At 37.4% G+C, this 13,650-nt stretch overlaps 1 long non-coding RNA gene and 1 pseudogene across 1 annotated transcript; both read left to right on the forward strand.

Moving 5' to 3' along the window:
* The first annotated feature begins 2,076 nt into the window (after window positions 1–2,076).
* LOC127144316 (5.8S ribosomal RNA) lies at window positions 2,077–2,232 on the forward strand (annotated as a pseudogene).
* Window positions 2,233–9,346: 7,114 nt separating this feature from the next.
* On the forward strand, window positions 9,347–10,819 carry LOC127148129 (uncharacterized). The gene is made up of 2 exons (XR_007818819.1): window positions 9,347–10,241; window positions 10,353–10,819. It is a non-coding gene; the product is annotated as an uncharacterized LOC127148129 (long non-coding RNA).
* The last annotated feature ends 2,831 nt before the right edge of the window (window positions 10,820–13,650 follow it).

The raw sequence follows: 13,650 nt of genomic DNA on the forward strand, positions 1-13,650 counted from the left end.
GATTTACTCGGATGGGCTTGCTTGGATAATACTTGTACCTCGTTGTGGGCGTAATCTGGGCGTGCTTGTCCTTGGCGATACGAGATGTCTTACGATTGCTTCTTGCTTAGTAGAAGGGTTTGGTCAGTACCCCTCCGACCCCTACATCGGGCACGGATAGAGAGCAGGATGTGCAGTCGAGGTAAGGGATGGGCTTGTTTGGATAATGCTTGCACCTCATTGCAGGCTTGTTCCCAGTGCGCTTGCCTCTGTCAAGACTGGACGTGCTGCGATTGATCCCCATTTGGTGGAAGGGCTCGCCCCATTAACAATAAAGGTGTTTCAATTGATATGTTCACGTGGGTTACATAATGCTCAGATCGAGCGTGCACAACACTCTTTACTTTGCCTCACGCGGCGACTCTGCAGCCCTGCTTGCCTTGATGCAGCGTAGGGGCACAAACAGCCAAGCATTGCACGAGCTTGATGCATAAGGCACATGAGAGGTGATTCGGTAATTTGGATTGGTAGGCTCATTGCTCGGGAATCGAACTGTCACCTCGGTTCCTCCACATTGATGTGTCCCGAACGAAGTTTGAGTTTGAGTGGTCGCAATTGATCGATTCTTGCATCGGTACCTCATGCGATGGAAGCGCTGCGTCTCGTTGGCCCCTTTCTATCAGCATCCATCTTCGGGTGGACGACGAACCCCATAGCCCGCGTTGCTTTCCACCTCAACATCTTCGGTTGTTGTTGCAACCCACGTCGTCGGCGCCCACTCTCTCAGATGCAATGCATTCGGTGGCATGATATGCTCGAGAAGTCCCTCGAAATTTGTTGCCTAATTTGCTCATTGCTTGAATGAATGACGCTTGCTTCATGCATTGCTCCAATGTCATAAGGTGTTGGCATGCATGTGGGTTGTGACATCGTGTAGGAATGTTACCTAGTTGGTCCTGCCAGTAGTCATATGCTTGTCTCAAAGATTAAGTCATGCTCATGTAAGACTGTGAAACTGCGAATGGCTCATTAATCAGTTATAGTTTGTTTGATGGTATTTGCTATACCGATAATTGTAGTAATTCTAGAGCTAATACGTGAAACAAATCCCGACTTCTGAAAGGGATGCATTTATTAGATAAAAGGTCGATGCGGAATTTGCCCCTTGCTTTAATGATTCACGACTCGACGAATTGTATGACCATCGTACCGACGATGCATCATTCAAATTTCTGCCCTATCAACTTTCGATGGTAGGATAGTGACCTACTATGGTGGTGACGGGTGACGAAGAATTAGGGTTTTATTTCGGAGAGAGAGTCTAAGAAACAACTACCACATCTAAGGAAGGCAGCAGGTGCACAAATTACCCAATCCTGACACAGAGAGGTAATGACAATAAATAACAATATTGGGCTCTTCGAGTCTGGTAATTGGAATAAGTACAATTTAAATCCCTTAACGAGGATCAATTGGAGGGCAAGTCCGGTGCCAGCAGCCGCGGTAATTCCAGCTCCAATAGCGTATATTTAAGTGTTATAGTTAAAGCTCGTAGTTGGACCTTGGGTTGGGTCGATCGATTCGCCTATGGTGAGCACCAGTCGGCTCGTCCCTTCTGCTGGCGATGCGCTCCTGGCCTTAACTGGCGGGGTTGTGCCTTTGGCGCTATTACTTTGAAGAAATTAGAATGCTCAAAGCAAGCCTATGCTTTGTATATATTAGCATGGGATCACATCATAGGATTTCGATCCTATCCTGTTGGCTTTCGAGATAAGATTAATGATTAACAGAGACAATTGGGGGCATTCGTATTTAATAGTTAGACGTGAAATTCTTGGATTTATGAAAGACGAACATCAAACGACCTAAACATGAATCTGGGAAGGATCATTGTCGATGCCTAAACATCAATGACCCGCAAACACATTTGAAAACAAACTATTCGCGTCAGGGGTGGGGGAGCATGCTCTTTACTTGCCTCCTTCCCTCCTGACTCGTCTAAATAAAACCCCAGCATGAATTCAAAATGAATTTTCCTGCCCCATGCCTTGGCCTTGGCATGAGGGGGCGGAGCATTCTAGTCGTATTACTCACAATGACTCTTGGTAACAAATATCTAAGCTCTTGCATCGATGAAGAACGTAATTAAATACGATACTTGGTGCGAATTGTAGGATCCCGCAAACCAACGAGTCTTTAAACACAAGTTGCACCCAGAGCGTTTTGGCCGAGGGCACGTTTGCCTGGGCGTCACGCATCTTTGCCCCTACCACACAACTCTCCCCATACGGGATCGTTGTGAAGGTAGGGGGCGCACATTGGCCTCTCATACGCATCGTCGTGCGGATGGCTTAAATTGGAGTCCTCAACGCTCTTTGTCGTGACACTACGGTGGTTGATCCAACCTCGATGATGCGTCTTGACCTTGACGTCGCTTACATGAACTCTTACACGACCCTCCAAACGCTGCCCCAAAAAGATGACGCTTTGGACGCGACCCCAGTTCAAGTAGCACTACCCCCTAAGTTTAAGCATATCATTAAGCAAAGGAAAAGAAACTTACAATGTCACACCCCCTCCCGGACATCTGCTAGCTTAGACCGAAAGACGGCATGAAGCTGACGGACATGCTTTTATTTTCCTGTATCTGTCAACTCTGCTTAAATCTTTAATGTTATAAACTTGCCAATCTAGTATATAAACTATTATACATGCAACAAAACACAGCAGATCCTAGGCTAGTCATACACATACATGAAGTGTATCTCGGAAATAACTGATTTCACGAGTAAACCTAAAAACACCTTAACCAAAATATAACCAATAAAGGTTTACACAACCGCAGCTCCTAAAACTTGCATAAACTGTGGAGTATCTATTTCATACAAAGATGTATATGCATCATAACACAATAGACTCTATGCACAACTCTAGTCACGTACTGGCAATCGATATCGAAGCTTCAGCAGACTAAGGCAGTTTATCAGGCACCGGGAACTCGATCTCTACCTGAAAAAGTATGTAAAACATTTTGGAAGGATAAGCTATAAAGCTCAGTGAGTGACTTAGTTTAAAACTAGAAATTTAAAAGTAAGAGCACGTGAAAGCTTACACTTATAGATTTGTTGATACAAGTCGTAAACATAGACATATAATAATAAGAATAACTCCCTTAAATTACTTAGTATATACGTTATTGAAATCTAGCAAGGCATATTAAGTATATCAAAATATTTTAACTATCATGACAAATCTACATTATGTAGGGAAAACCCAGTACACAAACGTTTACAAGCTCTACGATGTAGTAGAGCCCGCCCAGCACTCCCATCGCCTTTGTCGTAGTGGGGCCTGCCCAGCACTCATGACAGCATCGTTGTTACGGAGTACACTCAACGTCAACAATGGAACCTAACAAGTGTGCACACGATACCATATAGCCTTGAGCTCAACACCTCAGTCATGTAGTTAATGGAAATATCAGAAAAATCATACGAAAACATTTAAAACATGCCAGCTATCTTATCTTTCGTAAAGCTCAAGCTTAATTAGATTATTCGTGAAAAGCTGTAGTTCTTAAAACAAAACTTGTTAGCCCACGCTTTTTTTGAAACATAGTGGTTCAAATAATTTCCAGACATTCGATAATCACGTACTAACATAAATTTTCATTAGTAAATCTAGTCTCGAAACTCATACTTGAAAATAATCATGGAATTCAAATGATTTTCAATGCTTTGTAAATTAACATGTAGATCAGTCAATCATAATTAATATTTAGGAGAAAGAAAATATTTTTAAAAACTGGTTTTCGTCACTTACAGTCTTAGACTAGTTTCCTGACATGTAAATTCGACCTATTTCCTCTTGGCCTATCAAAAAATCAGAACCGAGTATTAGAAACCTAAATATTATGATCTTCAAAATTTATGCTTAACATGGCTCACCAAGGAAAATGCTAAGGAAGTCTATCTTTAAAAAAAACAATAAACCAACTCTACACACTTCTCAAAATTGTCACATTATCATAACTCTTCAAATACTTAACCAAAATGAGATTTCTTTATATCAAATTCTTCATTTTGAGATTCTCTAAAACTTACCTGAAGACATGTAAATCTGATTCCCTGTGAATAAACTCAGATAACCCTCGAAACAGAACAACTTCAAGAATCACGCGCTCACGACCTCTTTAACTTGTCCCTACAATTTAACTTTATTTTAGTCGTTTTTGGTTCACGATTTCTTCATGAAAGTTCTATTAAATTGAATAAGCTTTCCAACCATACCAAATAGAGACCCTAACTCCACCGGTACACTCTGAAATACAAGAAACACCAGAGACCTCCTGATTTTGCGTGAAAACCAGCTGCCTTGTTTTCTTTCTCAAAAAGCACCCAATGAACATCATAATTTGCTCCAACTTTCTTCATAAAATTTATTTGAAAATGAGTTAAATTTTAGTAAATGTAAACCTCACCTCTTAATTCCTTTTGAAGAGTTCAAACCGAATTAAAAACCAGTGATGTGCAGAATGAATCAAGATTCAGCCATGGATACAATTTGCTTGAGTTCTCCTTCTCTTCTTCAACCTCAAAACTCTAGTAAAATTCCTCTTATTCTTCCTTCCAAGCTCTATCCTGAATTTGCTCTGTAATTTGAAGAAGGAAAAATGGAAGATGGATGAGAACTTTTGAAGAAAAAGCTTGGCGGTGGCTAACAAAACAAAATGCACAGTTTGTTGTTTTTTTTTCCTTAAACACTCTCTTCTTCTTTCTTTAATTCCACCTTCCCCTTTTATATCTTCTTTTCTCTTTTCTTTTTATAAAAATCAATACTTATATATATATATATATATATATATATATATATATATATATATACATATATGCCAAATTTTCATTTTCTTTTATACCTTTTAAAAAAAATTCAAAGAATATATCAGGTTTACATACAAGGATTCTCCTAGTAACGGCAAGCGAATTGGGAAGAGCCCAGCTTGAGAATCGGGCATCGTCGACGTCTGAATTGTAGTCTGGAGAAGCGTCCTCATCAGTAGACTGGGCACAAGTCCCCTGGATGGGGGCACCAGAGAGGGTGAAATCCTTGTTGCACTCAGACCCTATCATACCACGAGGCACTGTCAACGAGTCAGGTTTTTTTGGAATCCAACCCCAATTAGGCGATAAATTCTGTCAAAGGCTAAATATGGGCAAGAACCGATAGCAAACAAGTATCGTAAGGGAAAGATGAAAAGGACTTTGAAAAGAGAGTTAAATAGTGCTTGAAATTGTGGGAAGGAAAGCGGATAGGGGCTGGCGATGTGCCACAGTTGGATGTGGAATGGTGACGAGTTGGTTTGCCAATCGACTTAGGGCATGGACCAATGTAGATTGAGATGACGGCCTACGCCCAGGCCTTTGTTACGCCTGTGGAGACATCATTCTCTTGATCGTGATTGGTAGCGTGCGCCTTCTAGCGAGCTTCAGCATTTGTGCGTTCCTGGCATCAGCATGTGGGCTCTCCATTTGACCCGTCCTGAAACACGGACCAAGGAGTTTGACATGTGTGCGAGTTAACGGGCGAGTAAACCGTAAGGTGCAAGGAAGCTAACTAGTGAGATCCCCTAGTGGGTTGCACCACCGATTGACCTTGAGCATATCTGTCATTACTCGAAAGATGGTGAACTATGCCTGCACGTGGCAAAGCCAAAGTAAACTCTGGTGGAGGCCCGTAGTGATACTGATGTGGGTATAGGGGTGAAAGACTAATCGAATCGTCTAGTAGCTGGTTCCCTCATAATTTTCCTTCACGATAGCTAAAGCCCATGATCGAGTTTTATCGAGTAAAGTCAATTATTAGAGGCATCGAGGGCGCAACGCCCTTGACCTATTCTTAAACTCAAAATAGGTAGGATGATGCGACTACTTTGTTGAGCCTACCACATAATCGAGAGCTCTAAGTGGGCCATTTTTGGTACGCAGAATTGGCGATGCGAGATGAACTGAAAGTCGAGTTACGGTGCCTAACTGCATGCTAACCAAGATCCCATAAAAGGTGTTGGTCGATTAACATAACAAGATGGTGGTCATGGAAGTTGAAATCCGTTAAGGAGTGTGTAACAACTCACCTGTCAAATCAACTAGCTCCTAAAATGGATGGCACTGATGCGTACAACCTATACCCGACCGTCGGAGTAAGAGCCAGGCCTCGATGAGTAGGAAGGCATGGTGGTCACTTTAAAACCTTGGGCATGAGCCCAGGCAGAGCAACCGTCGGTGCAGATCTTGGTGGTAGTAGCAAACATTCAAATGAGAACTTTAAAGGTCGAAGAGGGGAAAGGTTCCATGTGAACGACACTTGCACATGGGTTAGTCGATTCTAAGAGACGGGAGAAACCTATTTGATAGCACGCGCACACTTCAAAAGGGAATTGGGTTAAAATTCTTAAACTAAGATGTGGTGGCTAATGGCAACGTAAGGGATTTTGAAGACGTCGACGAGGGCCTTAAGAAGAGTTATCTTTTCTCTTTAACAGCCTATCCACCTTGGAAACAGGTCAACTAGAGGTAGGGTCCAATGGCTGGAAGAGCACTGCACGTTGCATGGTGTCTGGTGCACCTCAGACGACCCTTGAAAATCCAGAGGACCGAGTGCCTTTCACGCCTAGTCGTACTCATAACCGGATCTGGTCTCTAAGGTGAACAACCTCTAGTCAATGGAATAGTGTAGGCTAGGGAAGTGGCAAAATGGATCCATAACCTTGAGAAAAGGATTGGCTTTTAGGGCTGGGCACGGAGGTTTCAATCCTGAACCCATCGGTTGTCGGTGGATTGCTCGAGCTGCTTCCGTAGAGAGAGCGGATCACCGAGTGCCAACTGGTGGATGGACTAGGAATAGCTCCTTTTGGAGGCCTTCCCAAGGCATTGAATAATCAACTCACAATTGGTACGGACAAAAGGAATCCAACTATTTAATTAAAACAAAGCATTGTGATGGTCTCTATGGATGCTAACACAATGTGATTTCTGCCAGTGCTCTGAATGTCAAAGTTAAGAAATTTTCATCTAAGTTTCTTTCTCTTCTCTCTCTTCTTAATCTTTGTTCTATTAATCCAATGTCTTTAAAGGTTTCTATGTTATTTAGAGGAGAAGACATGCATCAAAAAGCAAGAAGAGTAAAGATCATGCATATACTATAAGCAAGAAGAGGAAAAGAGAGCATGCAAAGTAATTTCCCAAAGGACATGCAATCACAAACCCAAGCTCCATGCTCAAGGGTTGGGTAGACATGCTTTTCTAAGCTAGAAAGCAAAGTAGACATGGTATTTATTCTAAGAATAGAGCATTTATTAAAATATGGGCATTTTTGGCAAAATAAAAATTTCCCAAAGGACATGGAATATGCAAGGCTATAACCCCACCTCGACGTAAAAATTTACTTTGTCCTCAAAGCTCTTAAAGTAAGATTCTAAGGATGGAAAAGAAAGAGAAGGGAAACAAAAAACCTCCCCTTATAATCTTCATGGAAGCTTGCTTGCAAAGGTTCCAAGTTTGGTTATACTTCATTTTTCGTTATTCCTACAAAAAGAAAACAAAAATTTCTATCAAATTTTATTAAAGAGGTTAACCAAAAAACTTAAAAAAATGTGCAGAATTTAAAAGAAAACAGTAAATTTTTGCATTGTTTAAGGTCGGTTGCACCTACGTACTCTCCCTAATTCAACCCAAATCAATGACCAAGGGTGTAACGCCCCAAAAATTAAGATAATTTATTGGGCGTTATTTTGAATCCATTTAATGAGAATTATTTGATTTAGGTGGGAATTGAAATTAATTAAATATTTCTTGGATGAATATTTAATTAATTAGAGGTTTTAGCATGTGGTGTTTGTTAAGTGTTCGTTTAAATGGTAGGTTAAGAGGATTAAGTAAAGTTGTGGATTTTTAGTGTTGTTGAAGTTGAATTTAATTAAATAATTATGGATGTTATTTAATTAAATTGTGGGGTGGAAAGTTTGTTGGAGATTGAATAATTATATGTATATGTGGAAATATATATATAATTATTATGTTAAAGGAAACGATAATTATATTTGTTGAAATATACTTATTTAAGGAAAAGATAGTTGTGTTTTGGAGAAAAGATATTTATTAAAGGAGAAAAAGTAAAATAATTATATTTTAGAAAAATATAATTATTTGTAAAAGGATAATTAATTACTTTGGAGAAAGATAAACAATAATTAATTATTTGAAAAAGGATAATTACTTTGGAGAAAGATAAACAATAATTAATTATTTGTAAAAGGATAATTACTTTGGAGAAAGATAAACAATAATTAATTATTGTGTAAGATAATTAATTATTTTGGAGAAAGATAAATAATAATAAATTATTATAGAAGATAATTAATTATTTTGGAGAAAGATAAATAATAATTAATTATTGTAGAAGATAATTAATTATTTTGGAGAAAAATAAATAATAATTAATTATTTTTAGAAATAATTAATTATTCTGCAGAAAGATAAATCTTGATTATGGAGTGGAGTTGCTATGGTTGGGTTAAGATAATTCATGTTGGAAGTTATAAGTGATTTATTGGAAAAGATTTGATTGATTAAAAGAATTGAGGACTTAAGTTAATTTGAGATTTTGGAGGGAAAAGTTGGTTTTGGTGGGATTGGATTTAATTGAGTATATATATATGGATATATATATATATATATATATATATATATATATATATATATATATATATATATATATTTAATTAATTATTTGGAAAAGTGAAGTTAATTATATGATGGAATATAATTATATTTGTTTGGAAAATAAGATAATCCATGAGGAGAGAGATGGTTGATTTGATTGGACGAAAAAGATATATATTTATTTATAAGAGAGAATAATGGTTTAAATAAATATATATTTATTGTAGATTTTGGTGAGAGAAAAATAATAATAATAATAAAGAAGTATTATTATTATTATTAATGTTTATAAATGCCTAAGATTAAGGCATTTATTTAGGAAAGATAATGGGAATAAAGATATATGTATATTTTTTGGTATTATATATATATATATATATCCTAAAAGGAAAAGGAAAAGGAAATAATAATAATAAATATTATTGTTATTATTTGGGTCTATAAATAGCATTGGAATGCTTAAGTTAGAAAGTAAAAGAAAAAAAAAAGTTCTTCATCTTCTTCCTAAGATAACCCTCCGTTGTCGCAGCCGCCTCATTAGTTGAAGTTAAGACTGGTCTCTTTGGAAGCTTGAGGATTTAAAGTGATGAATTTTTCATCAAGGATAAGAGGATTTTCCAACCTTCATCTGAGTAACCTTGGTAAGCCAATAAAAATTAAATTAATATTTTATTAATTTAATTTTGGATCTATTTGAGTTTTCTGTAAAAGGTTCAATTGGCTAAACTTTTTAAGATCTAAATCTTGGATTTTTCCCAATCAAGGTTGAATTGGTTTCAACCCCAATTTTTAGAAATTTAATTAATTTGGGAGGATTTTTGGATGTTAGCCAATTGCTAATTTCATTAATTAAGATACTAAGTGTTCCTTTTATGATTAGGATCAAGTTAATTGGAGAATTTTACTGTCAACTAGGGAGTACCTTTGTTTGGCTAAAATCTCCAGGTAAGAGATTCTCCTACTAGACCTTCGAATGAATTTAAGAGACCGCATGTAATTATGATTATGCATTGATGGTAGCTAAAATGCATAACTTGATACTATTGATAATGACTGTCATTGTATTGATGTTGATGATGATAACTGAGATTATTATGTTGATGATTGATGATGATGACTGATGTTATGTTAATGACCGGTAGTATGTTGTTGATGATTGTTGATGATTGTTAATGCATGATATATTAATCACATGATTAAGGACATTAAGATTAATACTCATGCCATGTTATGATGTTATGTTATGCTACATGCTATGGATAGGGTGTTCTGTTAACTTTGTCTATTAGAGTCGTACCTGCATGGGTGTCTTTCGGGATCACCACCTATTTAGGACTGTGTGGTCCGACAGGACGTCAGTCTAGCATGGATATAGATATGATTCGAGTGATTCGACGGGGTCCTCGCATCCCGATTGTCTTAGTGTTACCCCCGGGTTCACTACAGACCAGCATATCCTAGGTGCTCCCCCGGGACACCGAAGACCAGATTTTCGTTCCTACGGGAGCGCATGTTGCACGTGTTCGGGAACGTGCCAGAGATTGGGTACCATTTTCAGGACTCTAATGGGAAGTTACCAGACACCTAGCGGGACTAGTAGTAGGTCCCTTACTGAGTATATGTTTATACTCACTCTTTCTATGTTTAACATTTCAGGCGAAGGTAAAGGTAGAGGAAAGCTGGCGAGCGACAAAGAAGGATCCGCGACATGCCATATGGGGACTCAGTTTTGCTTCCGCGTTTATGTTTCAGTGTTTTAATATTCCGTTTTTAATGAAAAATTTATTCTTCCCTCGTTTCAAAAAGTGTCCTTGTCATTGTTTCTTTTTAGTAACGATCTCAGCCTAGTATAAAGAGTTGGGTCGTTACAAAGGGTTTCTTTCCTCTTCATGTGATTCTTGAAGACCTTCCAAGCTTTGGTTGACTGTTGATGGAGGACCTTCCAAGCTAGGAGTTGATGGAAAAGAAAGAGGAAAGCAAGAAATGTTAGATGGAAAAGTTTTATTCCTTGCATATTTTTACTGTAGAAAGATGTAGTTGATAACAAGCTTAAAGTTTGAAGCCTCAATGCAATAATCAAAGTCAAAGAAATCATTTTGTTCTAAGCTTAAATTTTTCTCTAAGCTTGCATTGTCATCTTCCAACTCATACTCATTATCCACTTTTTCTAAGTAGTTAAGCTCATACACACTATTGGGAGAAGAATGACCAAAAGTTTCTACAATGTAGTCATTAACATTAACACAATCATCAAGTAGGTTCTTGAAAGAATCAACATTATTATCCAAACTTTCTAACTCTAAATTTTTCACATGCAAAGTTTCAACAATAGAAAGTTTGTCACAAATCACATTTTTCAACTCATTAACATGGGTGGAAGCATCATGAGAGAGATGTTAATGATCAAAATATTCTAAAGAATCATGTTCAATGTTATCACCCATCAAGCAATCGTTTTAAAAAAAAGGAGTCATTTTCAACTATCATGCAAACATGCTCTAAAGGGTAATTATTTTCAACATCCAATTCAACATGCATGCTTTGTTCCAAAGAAGTCTCTTTTTTAGCAAACAAATAAGAATCTAGAACATGGTCAACCTCTTTATCAATGTTCAAAGAATTATGACTACGTGCACATAAAGGTTCTAGAGCTAGTCTTAGATTCTTTTTAAAATCCACTTGGATAAATTTATCAAGGTACATAAGACTATCTAAAAGTGAGTTCTCATCTTCTCCTAAAGCTAGCTCATAGTCAAGTCCAATCAAGGATTCTTCTAAAACATGGTTTTCTTCAAAAGAAACATTTCCTTCATTAACACATGCATGGTCATATTCACAAAAAGGAATTCTTAGAATAAGCATATTCATCATAAAAATGATTCTCGAAAGACTCAAATTCAATAGCATGGTTCTCAAGATGGTTTCCAAACAAGCTATCATGTGCCATGGGAACAAATTTGAAAGAATCAAGGTAGTCGAGAGAAAAGTTCTCCATAGGATATTTCATAGACTCATTAATGTTAAATGATATCCTATCTCCACCAAATTTTACCGATAAGCTACTCTTATCGACATCAATTATGACCTTGGCAATTTTCATGAATGGACTACCTAACAAGATATTAGGTGTTCTAGGTTTGCATGTCTTATGGGTATCTTGGATGTAAAATCAGCGGAAAAAATAAGTTCTTCTACCTTAATAAGTATATCCTTAACTATGCCTAAGGGGCTAACATAGGACCTATCCATTAATTGGATGCTTACGTTGGTCTTTGTGGCATACTTTGGAATTTGTTTCACCAACACTAAGTAAAGGAAGGTTTATCTCCACCTTCTTGAAGATTTCAAGAAGTTCTTCATCTTTGGCTTTGTCCTTCTTTGGTGGATTTAACCTGGATGGAAAAGGAGCATTAGCAACATTGTTCAAAGTTTTTTAGGAAGAAGAAGTTGAATTTGAATCTACCTTATCCTTTTTAACAAGAAAGGGGTTGCTAGACTTTTGCAAAGTAGTGTCTGAACTAGGAGTGTCTACAACTTTACCAATACAAAGAGTAAGGGCACTCACATTTGCAACATCGGGCTGTGAAGGAAGCTTACCCTTAGACTCACATTTACTCACCATTGAAGCAAGTTGAGACATTTGGCTAGTTATGCTAGAAATTCCAGCCCTTATTTCATCTTGAAAAGATAGGGTATCTTTTTTAAAATCTTGTATAGTTTGTTCAAAAATAAAATTGTTGTTTCCCATTTTGGTTAAAATGTCCTTTAAGTTCATGCTAGTTGAGGAAGAAGGATTTGATGGGTATGTTTGTCTAGGTTCTTGAGATCCCCACATAAGGTTTGGGTGATCCTTCCACGAAGGATTGTAAAAGTTGGAACTTGGTGGTTCACATCTCCTAAACCCATTATCTAGGTTGACATCTTTTACTTGTGGGCATATATCATTAAAGTGTCCGATTTTCCCGCATACCCAACAAATCATCAATTGATGGGTGTCTCCTTTAACCATGCTTATAAGGTAGATCATTTGATTTTTAAGCTCACTTATCTCACTAGAGGAAGAATTTGAGCTCTCAGTTCTACCCCCAAAGGTTTGAGTATTTTCCCTTATTTTAGCAATAAATGCCCTAGCCTCAATTGGGGTTTTATCACTAAGTGCACCTCTCGCCGCCACATCAACATGATTTCTCTGTAAAGGGGTTAGGCCACTATAGAAGTATTGTACTAAGGCTTGGTCATTAGTTTGGTAGTATGGGTAACTAGAACAAAGCTCATTAAACCGTTCTCAATATTCATGCAAAGTTTCCCCATTGGCTTTTTAAATTCCTTAGATTTCTATCATGATTGAGTTAGCCTTGGTTATGGCAAAATATTTCTCTAGGAATTTCTTTTTTATTTAGGACCAAGTTGTAATAGAGTCAGGTTCTTGGTAATAATCCAACGTTTTACACCATCAGTGAGGGAAAATGGGAAGGCTCTCAAATTCAATTGTTCTTTCGTCACATTATGTGGTCTCATCGACTCACATACCATGAAGAAGTCTTTGAGATGTTTATTTGGATCCTCCCCTCTACATCCTCTAAAGATTGGAAAATGACTAAGGATATTGGTTTTAACTCAAAAGGATGGATGGTAGGTAGAACTACAATGCTAGATAGTTTTTTATTAATATCGGACTCAAAGAGTTCTCTTAAAGTTTTATCTCTAGCTTCCTCCCCCATTCTAGGTTGTTCTAAGTTTTTCTTAAAGTGTGGTTTTAAGGTTGGATCTTCTTGAAGATTGTTTGGCCCTGAAGTATCTTCTTCTAAGTTTCTTTCTCTTCTCTCTCTTCTTAATCTTTGTTGTATTAATCCTATGTCTTCAAAAGGTTTCTATGTTATTCTATGTTATTTAGAGGAGAAAACATGCATCAAAAAGCAAGAAGAGTAAAGATCATGCATATACTATAAGCAAG

Source organism: Cucumis melo, chromosome 1 (genome assembly GCF_025177605.1).
Source record: "Cucumis melo cultivar AY chromosome 1, USDA_Cmelo_AY_1.0, whole genome shotgun sequence".
Lineage (NCBI taxonomy): Eukaryota > Viridiplantae > Streptophyta > Magnoliopsida > Cucurbitales > Cucurbitaceae > Cucumis > Cucumis melo.